This window comes from Protopterus annectens, chromosome 7.part0 (genome assembly GCF_019279795.1).
Source record: "Protopterus annectens isolate FY-2018-M chromosome 7.part0, PAN1.0, whole genome shotgun sequence".
Lineage (NCBI taxonomy): Eukaryota > Metazoa > Chordata > Ceratodontiformes > Protopteridae > Protopterus > Protopterus annectens.
The window spans coordinates 613,458,616-613,477,596 of record NC_056739.1 but is presented as its reverse complement, the minus strand read 5'-3'; positions in this window follow the sequence as shown (position 1 = coordinate 613,477,596).

Here is an 18,981-nt window from a genome sequence, read left to right as displayed (position 1 = left end):
TAAGCAATTGTTCCTTGCAGAAGACTGTTATATTTAGTGCTGGAGGAAGTGTCTGCTATTGCTGTATAGCTGATGCCTAATCTGTACTGATTTTTGAGTAAACTGAAATGGCAATGCTACTGGCTGTTAGCAGCACCGTTCGCATTACTAGGCATTGCTTAATCAATTATTTACCTAGAGGCGACACTCATTACTCTAGCCAGTTATGTATTAGAACTAATCTGTAACATACTGTTGTCTCTTAAACCTGTGGGAACAATTTAGTAGATACCAGGTCTGCAATATTTAATCGGTAAAATAAGGCAAGGGATACTGGCTGCCTGAGGCTTTATTCTCAACTTCCGTCTGTATTTACAATCTGTTTAAAAGCGGCAATGCTCGTAGCTGTATTCTAGCCTTTTAATGAGATTTTGTCTGTATCTTGCTACCATATAGCAACAGGCTGTTCCTGGCTCCCCAAAACAAATCATTTTCTTTACTAATAATTAAGGCTGTAAAACAGAACTGTGTTTACTGGTTACCTGCGGTACCGTTTCCTTTTGCTAGCGATTCCTATGCATCCTTTGGGAAAACTGTAATTCTTTTTAGTCTGCCAGTGGACTTTTTTACACACCGCTGTTTCAGAAGAAAAAACAATTGTTAAATACTAAAAGCATAGTCTGTCTAAAGAATGTGCTTAGCACAAACTACGTCCACCCATTATTACATATTGGAAGCCCCCATGAAAAGCAAATGAGCTATGTTGATGTTACTTATTGTTCCTAAGTGAGCTCAGTTTTGTAGTTGTACTAATATACTGCTGACCTCCTAGGACCCTCTAGGTCACTTGTTGTAAAGCATATTAACAAGCCACTATACGGGCAATCTATTATTGTACTCTCACCTGCAGTGTCTGCTTGTTGTATGTTATAATCGCAACTGTTTTAAATGTAATAATTTTAATACCTGTTATTTAGTGCTTATCCATTTGTTCCTGCTTCATAATCTGTTGTGACTGCTACTTCCCTGTGTAACTGAATTCTCTCCCTCTTCTAGATCTTGTGACCACATCTGCATCCCTACCAGACCCCCTACCTTTCCAGGAAGAACCTGAATTCTATCTAAGAGGGCTGTCCCTTGAGCTGTCCTACAAGGCAGTGTATGTACACTGGCTGTCTTTGTTATTTTGCCTCTGTACTTGCTCAGTGAACCCTGCCCCCAGTAGTTGCCTCTTATCACCAGACTGCTAGCACCCTCTTAGACTCTACTTACTTTCAACATTCCCCCTGTATTTGTTAGTATGCAGTGTTATCTGCACCAACTGACCATCTCTGCTCCCTGCTCTCTCACCCGCTACTCTATACACCTCTGTATACCTCCTCTCCTGACTCTGGTTACCTCTTTCATACTCTGTTCCCGAACATGCTCTCCATCCCCCCAGTCCTATACCTGCCCCTGCTTATTCCACTCCTTACACACCCTGTATCAATGTCAAACTTACCAGCTACATTTTTTTCCTTCTACTTCTTTCCCCTCTCCTATCTCTCCCCTCCTAATCCCTACAGCAGATATCTATGGTCAGCACATTGTTGCCTATCTGCTGATTGATTTTGCTCACTCCCTAGCTCATCTTTACCTCTGTACACTCTATTCTAGTGCAACTTCAACTGTCTGCCTTACCTGGTGATTGTCTCTGGATGGTTCTGTATACGGTCTCCCATTAAACCCACTCCGTTCACCTACCCTACCCCCATTCCCACCCACACCAATCTCATTTGATTTATACCTACCCGAAGCACCTCCCCCTCCCAACCACCCTATCCTCTTCAACTCCCAAAATCCCCTGCCCTACCTCACTACTGCTCCTCCCCTCTGTCCACTCCTCCCAGGAAGCAAACTCCTCCCCTGTACTCTCAGCTTATTCCCACCCCTTCAAACTCCCATACCATAATGAACTACCTTAAACCCATTCTTACCTATATCTTCCTTCTCAAACTCCTATTCCTATCCTACAACTTTACCTCCTTAAACTCGCAACTAGTCATAAACTTCAAATCACCCACTCTGCCACACTCTTGCCCCCTCCCTCAATACCAAACTTACAGTAACAGAGGCCCTCACCTCTTGTCTCACTCAACCTTTCTTCTCTTGCCCTTCAAATTCCTACACAACCACCAAGCCAAAGCCTCATTTCCAACATACCTCACAACTATAAACAAACTTACTTTCCATCTACTTCACTCCATCACTCACATTAAACTGCTATCTGACATCCACCCCAACCCAGGACCCATAAGCTGTAAAGCAAAGCACACACTATCTTCCACATACTCCACTACCTCTCCATCCTATTCTCACTCACATCCCCTCCCTACCTTCCAAAAATCCACCAACTCAGACCTACTCCTTTTAAACCTCAGCCTCCGTAACATCCTAAACAAGTCCAATGACTTGCACTCTACACTATCCCACTACTCTCCAGATATAGTAGTGTTAACTGAAACCTGGCAAAGCTCCACATTAAGGATACAGAAATTCTACCACCAGGCTTCAACATTATACAAATGGATAGCCTCAACAAACATGGTGGGGGTGTTGCAGTAATGTTTTAAAATACCCTCAAAATAACCCAACTGAACCATTTGCCTCCCATTATTCCTAACTCTGAATTATTACTCACCCACCTTGAAATCAACCCCAATAAAGGAATAGTTATTATAGCCACCTACCTCCCTCCTGGCAACAACCTCCCCACTATTGAACACCTACTCTCTGGGCATTCACTGAATTCACCCAAGAAACCTTTATTCTGGGTGATTTCAACTTAGATTGGCTCTTCTGTACTACTAACAACCCATCCAACTTTATTAATCTCTTCGCCTTCACCCAGACCATAAACTGCCCAACACATATCGATAAACACTCCAACAAGCACTCCACTTTAGACTGGATGCTAACCAACAGACCCAAGCAAGGTCACTTAGCCGGATGCCTACCAGACACCCTCAGTGACCACTACCCAACATTTCTTTATAAAAAATGTGTTTACCCAGAAAGTAGCATTATTTACAAACACCTCACCACCAAAAACATTTCTCCCTCACTACTTTCCACCTACTACTACAGCAATGTAACTGGGCCCCTCTTAAATACCTACCATTAGATGATGCAGTTCAGTTCTTCAATGAAACCTTCCTTACTACTCTCAATAAACTGGCCCTCACCATAAAAATTTGTGTTAGGACCAAGCCTTTCCCATGTACCAAATTACTAATGCGAAGCAGAGACAATGCCTGGTCGAAATATCATACTAGGGAAAAATCTGACCTAACCAACTATCAACAGCTAAGAAACCTAACAAAAAAACAATTAAAAAGTGACAAACAAGTATACTTCCTATCCTGTCAGCAAAAAAAAAACAAAAAACCCCAAAATATTCTGGCATTGTATCAACAAGCTCTCAAACCCAGGTCAAACCTCACCCCCCCATCCTCCTCTAATAACACTGTCCCCATAGCTACCCAGTTTAACACACAATTCATCAATGCAGTAACCTCCTTTCTGGACAACCAACCAGCTCAGCCACTTACCATCTCTAGCACCACTATAGTCGGTCACAATTCCCTCTTCTTCACAACTATACAAACTAACTACATAAAATCTCTCTTGTCCAAACTCAAACCAAGCTGCACAGCTGCTGACAAACTCCCTAATGATTTCCTGAAACTGGCAGCCCCTGTACTTGCATATCCCATCTCAGTACTCATCAACCACTCTATCAATGAACAGTATGTCCCTCGCATTTGGGAAATATCTCATATTATTCTAGTCCATAAAGGTGGCCCATCCAAGGAAATAACAAACTTTCGCCCCATAGCAATCCTCTCCTCCCTCACAAAAATCCTAGAGAAATGCATCCACAACCAACTCTTAAACTACTTCCTTCTCAACAACCTACTTTCTAGCTCTCAGCACAGTTTCCAGCCAAAGCACAGTACTAGTACAGCTCTCCTTGCCTTTACTGACTCCATCCACCAACACTTGAACGAAGGACAACAGGTCGCTTATATATTACTAGACATGTCTAGAGCCTTCGACACTGTGTCGCACCAGCTCCTTCTTAACAAACTATCCACCTATGGCCTTAGCTCAGCCGCATTAACCTGGTTCCATAGTTATCTTTCTAACTGTCAACAGGCCACAGTATGGGACACCTCACTCTCCCCTCTCCTCCCCACCTCTGTGGGAGTCCCCCAAGGTTCCATTCTTGGTCCACTCCTCTTTATCATATTCACCAATAACCTCTGCACAGCAACCCAGCATGCCTACATAGTTCAGTTAGCTGACAATTCTACCCTTATCTGTTCTGTTCCCTCCACCCTAGATCTCTAAATTAGAATGCAATCTGCTTTTCAGGACATTGAATCCTACCTCTCACAACACCAACTCATTTTAAATCACAACAAAACCAAAGTTATAGTATTTAGCAATAAAAAATCCAAAACTTCACAAATCCCACTATCCATCACCTCTGTTAATGGTACCAAAATTACCCCCACTAACCACACAAAACTCTTAGGTATTACCATAGATGAATACCTCAAATTAGATGTACATGTTGCCCAAACCATCAAAAAATTCTACATCAAATTAGGTAGCCTGTATAGAGCCAAGCCATTCCTAACACCCAATGCCAGGCTTGTCACTGCACTCACACACCTCCTATGTATCCTTCTCTATGGTTCCATTGTTTTCACCAACCTCCGTAAATCAGACCTCAATAAACTGGAATCATGTTACCATAAAATCTTTAAATTTGCCACCAACCTCCCACTCACATCCCATCACTGCTCATCACTTTCAGCATTAAACTGGCTAGAGCTACCCAACTTTCTGTCTCTCAATCATTTAGCCTTAACCCACAAAATAATCTGCAATCCCAATAACTGCCCTGCCTTATCCTCCTTAGTTCAACCACACTCCAACCATCGAACTCTCAGATCCTCCAATAAACTCTTACTTAAGGTGTCCAACTCCCACAACCAACACGGCAACTCCCTCTATTCCCACAACATAGCCAAACTCTGGAACTCCCTCCCAGAAACCCTAAGGGACATACCCTCACATGATCAGTTCAAAACACTATTAAAACACCACCTTAGCAACCTTTGGCTGTGCTCCTGCCACTTCCCTGCTTAAACCCCCTCTCCTGTCTTGTTAGTTACTCTCCAAACAATCTCTTCTCCTTCTTCTTTTGTAACTTAGTTCTACTTCCTCTACCCCCTCTACCATTAGCTCTCTCAACTTATGAATAATGCTTTACTTCAGCTTCTTGTTTATTCACTACAGAGCTGTTCTATTAGCAGGTTTTCAGTTCCCACCATCCCGTTGTGTTTGTTCATCGAGGTAGATCTTCCCCTGGGATCTACATTAGTAAACACACAATACTTGTGTAATGTTTATTCTTGATATGTAATGTTTTTTGATACTGTAAAAATGCATACTATTTTTGTGATGTTTGTTTTGATATTGTAAAACTGCATTCTAATTTGTTATAATCTGTGTATCTAAAATCTACTTGTATTCTAATTTCTGTGGAGCTTTTCTCCCCAGGCCTCCATTGAAAATGGGCCTCTAGACCAGTCGGACATTCCCAATCAACAAAATGTAATAAATAAATAAATAAATATTAGTTTATCTGTTCAGTACTATGACCATCAGCATTGAAACAGCAGTTTCAGCCTCAGTAGATGGTCTATATGCCTTGAGATGTCCACCTGCATTAAGCTGACATTAGCTTTAATGATGGCACAATCCTAAAATTCTATGTCTGGCAGGTTAATGTACAATCAGACAATTTGTCTTTATGTCTCTAAGCTATTAAAGTGGGGCATTATTGTAAAGAGAGTAAATTGTCTTCCTGGTAAAAAGCATTTGTGATTGGTAAAGCCTTCTTGATTGCTATACCCTCTCATTCTAGAGCAAGTATAATTTCTTAGCACTGCTGAGCTTTCAGCTAAAGTAAAAGTGACAGACTGGATATTCCTCAAGCTCTACCATGTGGGACAGTACTGAACACGTTCAAGTGGACCAGGAGCTCTTTGGAGAAGTCAGTGCCTATTAGAATAAATTATAATCGGAGCAGACATTTAGTTTCCTAAAGGCCTGCTCAGCCCCAGCCCACTCAGCATTCCAGTGGAACCTTAATTTTGCTTAGGCCATTCTGGTGGCAAGTGATAGTAACAAAGTCCAGGATGATTAACTTGCATTATTAACTTCCCAAGCCCATAGATGTCTTAACCTATCTCTTTTATAACTCAGCCAGTACTGAATCTTCCATCCTGGGGAAGGAAGTCAGCTTGGCTTCCTGCACTGGCAACTGAGACAGTAAAATAGCCAGGTTAACTCTGCACTGCAATTGGTGTGGCTCTTTGTCAGGAGATTGTTTATGCTTGCAAGCATGGATGCACCTACAAGGCTGCTGCAGCTGTGGTGTTGGGGATAGCACAGCTTGCAAGACCTGCAGACTAGCCTGCTCCCTAACAATTGGTAAATAGGCTGGAGGACTGCTACTCCAATGGGGTAACTGGGTACAGTAATAGGACACAGTTTTCTGACCATGTGGGCAAACAAGTACCTTTCTGTAGTTGGCATTGGCCAATTCTGAATTGCCTTAAGTTTTTCAACCTGGAGGTTTCACAATTACTCTGTTAAATAGTCCAAATAGTAGCTTCTTCAATGTCTAACATATTTATTTGGCTTAGTTGTCATCCTGTATTGGTGCAAGCAATTCAGTCAAGCTTGGACTATAATGTTATTCAAGTAGGCTGTGGCATATCTGATATTATATAATGACTATCCATTAACATTCCAAAACGAGTATGCTAATCGGTCAGCCCAACCAGCATGCCCATTGCAAATTGAGCATATACCAATGGAAAAAAGTCCGGTCGCCCGGACTTTCTTCCATTAATATATGCTATAAAAATTTTATTTCTCTTTCATTTTTTTTAAATGAACTTACAAAAACTGGAGAATTAAAACAAACAAGAGAGATGGGACAGAGACAAATACAAGGATAATCAGGAGTGTTATACCAAACTAGAAAAATGTGCCTGATTATCATTATATTTTCTCTCTCTTCCATCTCTCCCATTCATTTGAAATCTCTGAATTTCATTGTCTTAATTAAAAATAAATAAATAAATAAATAAATAAAAGTAATGGAGATCTTCCTTTCTCTGTTGCTTCCTTTACACAGCACTGATGTACTCTGTAAGCATGGGGACGTAAGTCCCATACACATGCGCAGTATATCAGGAAAACCCCAAGATACTGGGTAAAACACAGAATACCATGGCACTGTCATACAAGGACGTTATTTAAGAAAAGTAAGTAACATATTTCTTAAATAATGTTATTGTATAATAGTAATAACCCGTGGCTGGGTGTAGGTAATGCTGGATTTATCCACAGTTGGCTTTGTTTGGTCAGTCAGGCTTCACCTTTATGAGCAAACCACACCAACCATGGGTAAATCCAGCTTTACCCACAGCCAAACATGGGTTATTGCTATATTATACAATGACTGGCCATTAATATTCTTAAACGAAATGAGCATGCTGATTAGCCAGCCCAATCAGTGTGCCCGTTGTAAATCCAGGAATATACCAACAGAAAATGGTTCGGTGGCCTGGAATTCTTTCCGCTGGTATATTCTGTAACTTTAGTTTTTTCCTTTTTTTTTTTTTTTTTTTTTTTTTTTTAAACAAAAATAAAAAAAAAATCTGTAGTCCAGAGAGTGACAGCATGAAGAAAATACTAGGCAAATCAGGTGCATTATTTAAAACAAAAGACACATACATGATTTTCTTTGTATTTCCTCCATTCTGTCTCTGTCCTACATCTAAACTGTCTGAAACCTTTTTTTTTTAAATAATAAAAAAAAAAAATAGAAAACAAAAACAGACCAATGGAAATCTTCTTTATTCATTGCTTCCTTTCCAAAGCACTGATGTACTGGTATGTGTGGGAATGCAAGTCCCATACACATGCGCAGTACATCATAAAAAGGTACCAGGATATAACCAGCCATGGTACACCGCCGTTATACAAAGACATTATTTAAGAAAAGTAAGTTTTTTTTTTTCTGAAATAATCTCATTGTGTAATATCAATAACCGACTCCTTGGTGTGGTATATTAAGATTTACCCACAGTTGGCTTTATTTAATCACTTGGGCTTCGCCCTCGTGATTAAACCACACCAACCGTGGGTAAATCCTAATATACCACACAGACCTTGTCAGTTATTGCTTAATTAGGTCTTAGAATCTTCAACCTTAGCCTGTTTAAATTTTTCTGGTGCTCTATGGAGACCCAGAGAGACAGAATTCCGTAGTTGAACAGTGAATCAGAGTTAGAGAATGCCATCTTCTCTATATATTCTGAGGCTAGAAGAATTTGCTTGTAATATTCATTCGGTTTAAACTAGAGAGAAATCTATCTTTGCCTGTTTTTTCAATTATTCCATCAACTCTGGGCATGGGATATGAATTAACTTTAGTGATGCTATTTAACTTTACAAAGTAATTGCAAGATCTTACAGATCCACCAAGTTTCGGAAACCATAGAATAAAGATGTTCTACTTACTTTGAGATTCTTCTGTGACCCTACTTTTAATCACTTTCTGCATTTCTTCAGTGACTTCTTGATTTTGGGATTGTGGTATCCAATATTTTTTCAAGCAGACTTTTCAGTAAGCAAGGTTTCTATACTGAATTAAATTGGTTCTGACAGACAGTGTTGAGAATAGGTCCTTATTTTTGAATGCAAATTCTATTACTTCCTGTTTTTAAGACATCAGTATCTCTCCCTGTCTTAACTTCAAGATATACATTGGATGTCTTAACTACAAAACAACATCAGTTCTTATCCAAGGTTTCAGAACATTTATATGGAATGACTCTTCTGGTTTTCTTTTCCCTGTTGTCTCACCTTATAATTAATTTCACTTTTTATCAAGTGTAAAAAGGGCCTTGCTACTTTGGAAGGAACTTGTTTTCAGCAATGGGTAATACAACACGTCCTTTATCTCCTGGTTTGAATTCTCTATGATGAGCATTTTGATTATATGCTGTCTGTTGTGCATCATGCACAGTCTCCATATGTTGTCTTACTATTGGCATTATGGTTTTTAACCTGCTGTGCAACACTGAAAAATGCCCTACTATACATTCAGAGGGGTGTTTTCCTCCTACTCTGATTCTTTTGCTCTAACAGGCAAGCCAATTGCCCTTCTGCCATACAACAGTTCATACAGGGTGAATCCAGGATAGACTTGTGGTACATCTCATGCAACAAAAAAATGATAACAAAGCAGCTAACCCCCACCCCACTCCCATCCCCAGTTTCTTCTTTTTACTTCTGCAACTATTAAAATGCTCAACTAGCCAATCTGCCTGAAGGTGGTATAGAGATGTCTTTAACTATTTCATTTTAAAAAAAAACAAAGTTCATGCATTACTCTGGAAATGAATAGGGTATACCTGGTCAGTAAGAAATTCTTAGGTAATTCCTACCATACAAAAAAACAGCAGTAGTTCTTTCACAATGACTTTTCTGTTGCCTCTTCAAAAGGGTGCTGCCTCAGGAAATGTTGTTCCATATGCAATAATTATGTGAATGAACTGATGGCCATTACTTCATACTTGATGTTACAAAAGGACCCACACTCTGCTGTATGAACAAAAGAGAGACCCCCCAGTGGATAAAGATTGGGGTAGGGGTAAGGCTAGAGGGTAAGGGTAATGGAATGGTTCTTAAAGCCTGCTGAGTGAGGTCCTTTCACATTATAAGCTGCAGAAAAGTTCCACTAGTCCTAACATGCCAGTAAAATCTAACTATAACTCTAGCTTTTTTTCTAATCTGCCCTAAATGACAAAGCAAAATGTGGCTGTGAACTAACTTGATTACATGTTTTAAATGGTTGCTGAACTAAAAAAAAAAAGAGGCTAAGTATCTATTGTCTTTCTTTTGTTACCTTGGAGAGTAGGTTATTTCAAAAAGGGATATGTTGGGTTATTTTGTTTCTTTGCATCCCAATCTAGTCTCTCTGTCTATAACTCCTAGTGTATTGTCTTCCATTTCAGCCATCTGAAAATTCACCTAACATATCTGGATATCAGATAAGCCACTCTTGCTTTCATCGATATTCTGACTTAAATTACAGGCTTCTGTCTCTTCCCACACAAATGCATCTAAAGGCTTTTCATTTGCATCTAGTTCATCCACTGTAAAAGGCAACTCTCATTTTTTTGGGGGAGGGGGGTGGGTGGCAGTGATAGCTTCTGTCTCTCCTTCAGATTTTTTTTCTTTATAACCAAAAAGCTGTAATGTGGAGGTACAAAATGTACCAATAACCAAAACTGTACCTCAATGACTGCAATCAGACAAACACTCCAAGGTGCACCAGTAAGAATCCAGCAGTCTCCATGGTACCTGTATTAAAATTAAGGGCATCAAAACTTTAGTGTTTTTCTACTCATTCATTGTGTGTCAGTTTTAATGAATGGCTTAAGAAGTTAATAAATGTTTATAAATATCTAAAACGTTATTGTATTTTTATTAGAATTATTTTTATCAATACTTAACCAATAAACTATTTCATACTACTGATTGTTAGTGGTGCACCTTGGAGATTTTTTTTTCTTTACCCTTAGAGTCCTAATTTTCAATGTGACTGACTTGGTGTAGCAGGGAAATGCTTACATCTCCTCCCATTATTTCTCCAGTGTTTCTTACTTAATGTATGCCTCCACCTCTCTTAGTTTGTTCAAAACTATAGGTCCTTCTTTTTTTACTGTTTTAGTATTAGATCCCATCTTGAGCCATATCTTAACTCCTTTGATGCCTTGTAGCTCTATTTTTTTTGTTTGTTTTTTTTTTTACTAAGGCTATGTATTTCTGCAACATATTTGGTTGAATCATTACTTCAATAAATGCCATTGTTCTATTAATTGTGAAAAGTCCTAGCCAGTTATCAGCTTACTGAAATATGAGGGAAAGGTGGTTCACACAGCCTACCTTGACCTCGCCAAGGAGTTCGGCACCATTCCTCACTCAGGTATAGAAAAACTCACCAGCCTGAACATAAACCCCTACATCACAAGATGGATTGCCAACTAGCTTACAGACAGAACTCACGCAGTAAGAAGAGCAGACTCCAGGTCCGACTCTAAACCAGTCACAAGTGGTGTCCCGCAAGGCTCAGTCCTGGGACCCCTACTGTTCAGCATATACTTCTCAAAAGTACAGGCAAACACAAGAGGACTATGGTTAACCAAGTTCGCTGATGACTGTAAACTGGGAGCCATAATTGACTCTCTGGCTGACATGGACATCCTCCAAAAAGGCCTTACTGAGAAGGACACCTGGTGTCAAAGTCATGGCCTCAAGCTAAATGACAAAAAATGCATAGTCATCCCATCTGGAAAAAACAAAACACCCACAAATTGCCACATAGGTGGCAGCACCCTTAATATAGAAGAGGTAATAAGAGATCTGGGGACCCAGGTAGATAGTAATCTCTCCTTTGGCAACCATATTGCCAAAGTAGTTAGGAAACCCTTCTATGTGGCCCATCTAATTACTAAAGGGTTCGCATCTAGAAATAAAGAGGTTATAGTGCCCCTCTACTTGTCACTCATCAGACCCATCATAGAGTACAATGCCCCATTTGGGATGTACCTCATAAGACACTTCCAACAGCTGGAAAGACCACAAAAGTACCTCATCAAGAGGATTACTGGCCTCAAACATATGTATTATGCAGACCGACTGAAAAAACTCTGGCTGTACTCAGTGGCATATCGCTTACTCAGAGGTGATCTCTGCCTGACTTACAAAGCCGTGTCCAACTCAGAATTGATGGTCATGCTCCACCTAAAGAAATCCAAGTCACTGCAAGCCACCCACTCTAGTGAGCTAAACCTCGCCACAACAATAAATAGAACATGTTGGAGGGATAGATTCCTATCACAGAGACTCCCCATGCCTTGGAACAAAATTCCTAACTACATTAGGCAGATCCCCCTCACTAACACTCTTCAAGAGAAACCTTGACGAGTGAATGGGTAACAGAAAATACACCCCTGGGATCACTTCATTGGCTCTGCTTGACAGAGGCTCAGTTAATTAATCAATGGGGCAGCGAAAGCCGACACACTCTGGCTAGGCTTATAAATGCCCTCGGGCAGATAGCTTAGTACCTACCTATGAACCTATGAACTTATGAACTATATAGTAAGTGAATGGCACTGGCCGTAAAAAAATGTCAGTTTTATTGTCTCTGGCTTATTTATGAGCATAATTGTTAGTGACATATGAGGACATGTTTGCAATTGTGTTATGTTACAAACAGCCTTTATTCATCATAGTGGGAAGTAGTGCAAATATTACAGTGGAAAAAAGTAGGCAAGAACCACACTCTAGGGCTTATAACTGGATTAGTAATTATCAGCTGTTAAGGTTAATATCTCAGGAACATTAGGGCAGGAATTAGAGCCAAGGGTGATGTGTACAAGAATACAGATTTAGTGCACCGTCATTGGAAGAATGCCCATTGAGCTTTTGTAAAATGCTGATAGCCAGGTTGTGAACATTGGAAGCATTAGCCATATCGCCAATAACAGTACAAAAATGGAGTATCACACTGTCATGCTAGTGAGGCATGTTCCACTGTGGGGTTAGAAAAAAATGAAATGCATTTAACTAAGAGAGACACTTCAAAAGATATAACCATTTAATTGGAACAGGAGGTTATTAATATTAACAGTACTCTAATCTGATGATTAATGTTTTAAAATGGATATATGGTTAGCCATGATGATGGATAGTTATTGTGGTTTTAACAAGAGGGTAAGTGGGGGAGATGGAGCGGGCATGTGTTGGTCTTTAAATAGTGGCTCTTGTTCATGGGCAGGTTGTAAATTTGCATAACTTGCTCAAGATGTGGAGGGAGTTATTCGACCATTTTTTTGTAGTCGGCAATGGCCTTTCTGCATTGAATTCCAATATTACGGCTCATGAGGATGTTTTTTCCTCCTTGCAAGGGTTTCAACCTGTGCAGGGTAGGGGTAGTTTTCGTGGGTCTCAGGGAATTGGTTCTTTAGAGGGAATAGAAGAAGGGGTACCATTCCCCATTAAAGTTGAGGTCCTGTGGGGCATGGTCAGGTGATTTCCTGGCCTTGCAATTAAGAATGAGATATTACAGGAGTTTCATCAGGGGATTCCTATTAAGACCAGTGTGGAGAGTAGTGTGTGGGTTGTAAGAACCTGCAATCAGTGCAAGATAAAGAGGACATATTTCAGGGTTTGGTGGAGAAAGAGCGGCGGGCGGGTCATTTATTGGGTCCTTTCGACAGTCCGCCTTTCAGTCGTTACAAGGTATCGCTCTTGGGGTTAGTGCTGAAGAAACGGGCCTGGGAATTTAGATTGATGCATCACTTGTCTCAACCAGAAGGAGATTCAGTGAATGATTTTATTGCAAAGGAGGAAGTCAGAGTGCATTATGCATATTTGGATAATGCCATAAAGGTGATCAGGGAATTTCGGGAGCCATGGCTGGTTAAAGTTGACATTGAGTCTGCCTTTCACTTGATGCCAATTAGGATGGAGGATTGGCCATTGCTGGGGATGAGGGTAGGTAAAAAGTACTATTTTGACAAAGCCATGCCTATGGGTTGTTCAGTGGCATGTGCAGCATTTGAGAAGTTCAGTACGGTATTACATTGGGTATGGCAGCAGAGAGTGGGAACGCAAAAGGCAGTGCATTATTTAGATGATTTTTTACTGGTGGGTCAAGGATGGGTAGGGGCACAGGAAGGTCTGCGGGAGTTTATAACCATGTGCAAGGAGTTGGGGGTACCGTTGGCCCAGCATAAGATGGAAGGTCCTGTGAGAGCATTAGAATTTTTGGGATTAATGGTAGACATGGAGCAGGGACTGTTTTGTCTGCCTGAGGATAAGATAGAGAGGCTTAGGACAGCAATACGTTTGGTGCTGGGCAAGGATAAGATACGGATTCGGTCAGTCATGAGTTGTTGGGCTGTTGAATTTTGCCTGTCAAGCATTAAATCCAGGATGCCCTTTTTGTAGGTCGGTGGCATTTATGTTGAAAGGGGGCCAGAGTAAACATCATTGGGTTAGGGTGTCCAAATTGATGCGGGATGATTTGTTGTTGTGGGTGGTTTTTTTGTGGCATTTTAATGGGATCTCTTTCTAGCAGTCAGAATGGGAGGGGCAGGAGAAACTTCAGTTATTTACAGGTGCAGCTGGGGGCACTGGTATGGGGGCCTACTTTGGAGGTTGGTGGTTTGTGGCTAAATGGCCTCAGGCTTGGAAAGAGGAATGGAGGCGTGATGTGGCCTTCCTAGAGTTGATGTCTATATGGGTAGCTTCTGTATTGTGGAAGGAGCATATATGGGGCAAGCGAGTAGTTTTTTATTCTGACAATATGGCTGTGGTGAGGGTATTACAAAAGAAGACAGCTAAGTTGGAATTGTTGTTGGTTTTACGTAAATTGGTTTTGCAGAGTCTGTTAATTAAATTTTTCATTTACAGGAGTGTATGTGCCTGCTGTAAAGAATGATATTGCTGATAGCTTGCCCCAATATCAGTTTTACAAGTTTTGGCTGTTGGCTCCAGGAGCGGAGGAAGTACCGGAAATCCTGCCAGAGGAGGTTTGCAAACCTTGGGCCGAGATAGCCAGGAGGTTGGTGCATCATTCTTGGGCTCCCTCTACAAGAAAGTCTTACGATAGGGTTCTTTCTGATTTTGATCAGTTTGTTCTGCAGTTGTCAGAAGAGGAAGGGGTATGGTCAGAGGAGTTGTTATTGTGATATGTAGCTCGAGCTTGGGGACTAGGTAAGGCGTTACAGATGGTCAGGGTGGATTTGGCTGCTATTAGCATTTTCACTAGGGTATCGGGGTTGCAGGATTTTACAAAGTCATGGACAATAGGGCAGATGTTGAGGGGGTGGGGGAGAGTGGTTGGAGAACGTAGGGATGTGCAATGGCCGCTGACAAGGGCGGTATTGAAAGTTTTGTTGAAAGGGTTAGTGTTTTTACAAGGTGGGTCTTTGGATTATTTCATGTGGGGCACATTGTGTATAGTTATATTTTGGCGCCTTCCGTGTTTCTGAGTTGTTAGGTACTTTATTTTGGAAGGACATTATCATAGGTGAGGGAGAGGTTACTATTGCGTTACGGAAGAGTAAGGCAGATCAACTGGGTAAAGGTTCACTGTTGGTGCTTAAGCCTAATTGGAATGCTAGCCTTTGTCCAGTAAGGTGGGCCAAGTAATTCTGGAGGAGGCGGATGGGGAGTTTATCTGAGTTAATTTTTTGCTTGGTGGATGGGAAGGTTGTGTCAAGTAGTAGATTCATATATTTGATTAGGAGGGTTTTACGTTGCATGGGATTTCCAGTGCATAGGCTTGCAGCTCATTCTTTTCAAATTTGCAGAACTTAAGATTTAGCTAGAGAGGGCAGTTCCATTGAAGTTATTAAGAGAGTGGGGAGGTGGTCTTCAAATGCATTTTTATCATATATTAGATAAAAGTTATTGGTCTGATTATTGACTTACTTTTCTTCTTTTCTAGGGAAGGAGATTGTCATTTTGGGAAACTTTTATATCCACTGGGTGGAGAAGTAGGTCAGTGAGAATGGTAAAAGTTTGGGTTTGTCCCATTTAGGATGGTCAGTGACTTGGCATGGGGTTAGGGGTTTTAAGTGGGATAGGTTGCTGCATGAGTCTGAGCAGGTAAAATTGAGGGTGGGGTTTCCTTGCATATTAGTGATTCATTTGGGAGGCAATGATCTTGGAATTCTTTCTAAGAAGTGATTAGTAGATATTATTATACAGGATTTGTTGAGGTTGCAGACATTGTACCTGGGTATGGATATTGTTTGGTCAGAGTTGGTTCCTCATTTGTGTTGGAAGAATGCTTATAGTTATAGGGCTATTGAAATGGTCAGGAGGTGTATTAACTAGAGATTGGCTAGGCAATTAGGAATTTTGGGGATTCATACTATTGAACATAGAGATTTTGTGGATGGGGATGATGTTTGGTATCAATCGGATGGGGTGCATTTGAACGAGGTGGGGTTGAATTTATTTAATCTTCACTTGAAGTTGTTTTTAGAAGGTATGGTTGAGGCTAGCATTTAGGAGGGGTAACAGGCTGGGAGCAGGCTGGTGGTGGAGAAGAGAGACAGGATTGTCCTCTTTTGTTCCCCCTCTAAGGAAGGTGGTCCTGCCTTGTATGGGAAGTAAGTGAGCTACTGGACACTATTTGAATAAAGGAGAATTCATTGGTTAATGGTTGGTTTGGCAGGAGGTGAGCAGGTACGCTGCCTATTTAAGTGTGTTGAGTGAGTAGGTACGCTGCCCTGGTGGAGGAGGTAACAGGGTGAGTAGGTGCTCTGCCCTGAGGTATGAATTGTCCAGGGTGAGTAGGTACGCTGCCCTGAGATCGTTATCAAGGAAGATAATTGTTGTTATTTCTGTGTGAATAAAGTTTACTATCTAATAATATTCAATAAATGTCATCAAATGGCTTTATGTGTTTGGTGTGATTTATTTTAAAGGGGGGGCGGGTACAAATGAAGTTTGGGACAAACTAATTTGTCCTGGTCCCACTCTCAGGTAGTAGGGGTGGGGGGGTAATAGCTTTAGGAAGTTAATGGTTTGAGTGTTTTGGTAGGTAGGTTAGATTGTAGGCTTTGGGTGTAGTTGTTAAAGGGTTAAAGAGAAAGGAAGCTTAGGGGAATTGATGTAGGGGAGGGAGGGGCTTAAAGCAGGTTTAAGTTGTAGTGCTTAGAGGAAGTAGGCACATTTTGGTGTGACTTGGTGGCCCTCCCACCCTCCCTTTTGATTTTGGATGGAAGATTTTTGTAGTTTGAGGCTGAAAAGAGAGACAGGATTGTCGTCTTCTGTTCCCCCTCTAAGGAAGGTGGTCCTGCATTGTATGGGGGAGTAAATGAGCTATGGATGCTATTTGAATAAAGGAGAATTCATTGGTTAATGGTTGGTTTGGCAGGAGGTGAGCAGGTACACTGCCTATTTAAGTGTGGTGGGTGAGTAGGTATGCTGTCCTGGTGGAGAAGGAAATAGGGTAAGTAGGTGCGCTGCCGTGAGGTATGAATTGTCCAGGGTGAGTAGGTACGCTGCCCTGAGATCATTATCGAGGAAGATAGTTGTTGTTATTTCTGTGTGAATAAAAATAAAGAAAGAAAAAGCCCTGTTCCTGAGTGATGGAACAAATAAACAATAGTCCAATCAAAAGCAAAAATATGTTCCAGACACTGAACCACCACAAAGGAGCTCATATCCAAGTAGAAATACAAATAAAGTCCAAATGAGATTCCACAGAAACGTTATTACAAGGGTAAGCGCTTTCACAACCTGTTCTGGTTGCGTCCTCAGACCAAAATGAATTCTTAAAAACTCACACCCATTTTAAAATACATGTCATATAAAATCATCCAATCAAATCAAGAAAAGTGCAAATGCTTTCCAAGCTTAAAGAGACAGACAATTTAAAAAGATAGACAATTCAAAAGCAGTTTAAAGGCAGCTTAGTTACAATTCAATAACATGTTCTCCCACCCTATCTAAAAAACATATGTAATCACAATAAAATGTATTATATATTACAATGTATATTTCTAAAAATATATGTCTAAAAAAAAAAATATATATATATATATATATATATATATATATATATATATATATGTAAATATATATATATATATATATATATATATATATATATATATAAAACAAAGAGGGCGTCTAACAAAACTGCTTCATGTTACTTTCTTCCTAAGTTTCCTACTTTTTAAGACTGGTTTCAGTGATATATAATCATTTAGCCCTGATGGTTTATGTGCGGCTAACATCAAAATCCATCTGAGCTCTTTCTGTTCCATTTTATTACATAAATCCCCACCTCTCATGCTGTCTGTTAAGGTATCTATAATGGAAAAACTAAAATAATGATTCTCCCCATTTTGAATCATGTGTTTAGCTATTGCACTGTGCTCCTGTCCTCTCCTGAAGCAATAAAGATGGTCAATAATCCACTCTCTCAAGCATCTGTTGGTCTTACCAACATAAAATGCCTCACAGCACACACACTGGGCCAAATATATCACATCCTTACTTTGACAATTCCCAGTCACCCTAAACTTATATAATCTCTGTGTTGTAGGATGGACAAACAATTTGTTTGAGTTAATGTATTGACAAAATGCACAACTATTGCACCTCATTGTTCCATAATTGACCAAAGGGATATGGTCCATCCTTTCTTTGTAGCAAAGCATTTGTCTGCGTGACCTCTTATTCTTATATATAAACTTAGGCTTATCACCCACTATTTTCCTGACTTGGTCATCCGTCCCTAAAATATGCCAATTCCTGTACAGTATATCCTTAACCACGTTTGTATCCACTGAGTGTGTCATGCTGTAATCTAGGGTTTGTATATCATCAACCCTTTTCTCGGAGGTCAGACCACTTCTAATCAGACTGGAGAAGTAGGGTTTCCCTATATTATCTCTCTTAGTCTTGGCTATCAAGCAAGCCACATCTATCTCTTTCTCATGGTAGCCTCTGGCTACAAACTCATCTCTGAGTCATCAAACTAGTCTCAAAGTCCTGATCCCTTGCATGTAGTCTTGACATTCGAACAGCCTGGTTTTTAACAACATTTTTAAAAATGTGGGGTGGATGCAGGCTCGTGTGGTGGACATAGCTATTATGATAGCAATCCTTTCTATGCAGTCTAGTATATATCTTCCCCGTTGTCGTTTCCATTATTACTTATTGTTGGTGAAGCACCCACCAAGAGGAGAAAACGCTGAGAGAAGAAAGGAGCCACTTTTGAGATTTTAAGTATTTTTCTTCAGATTATTTGTTAAGATTTCTGCATTG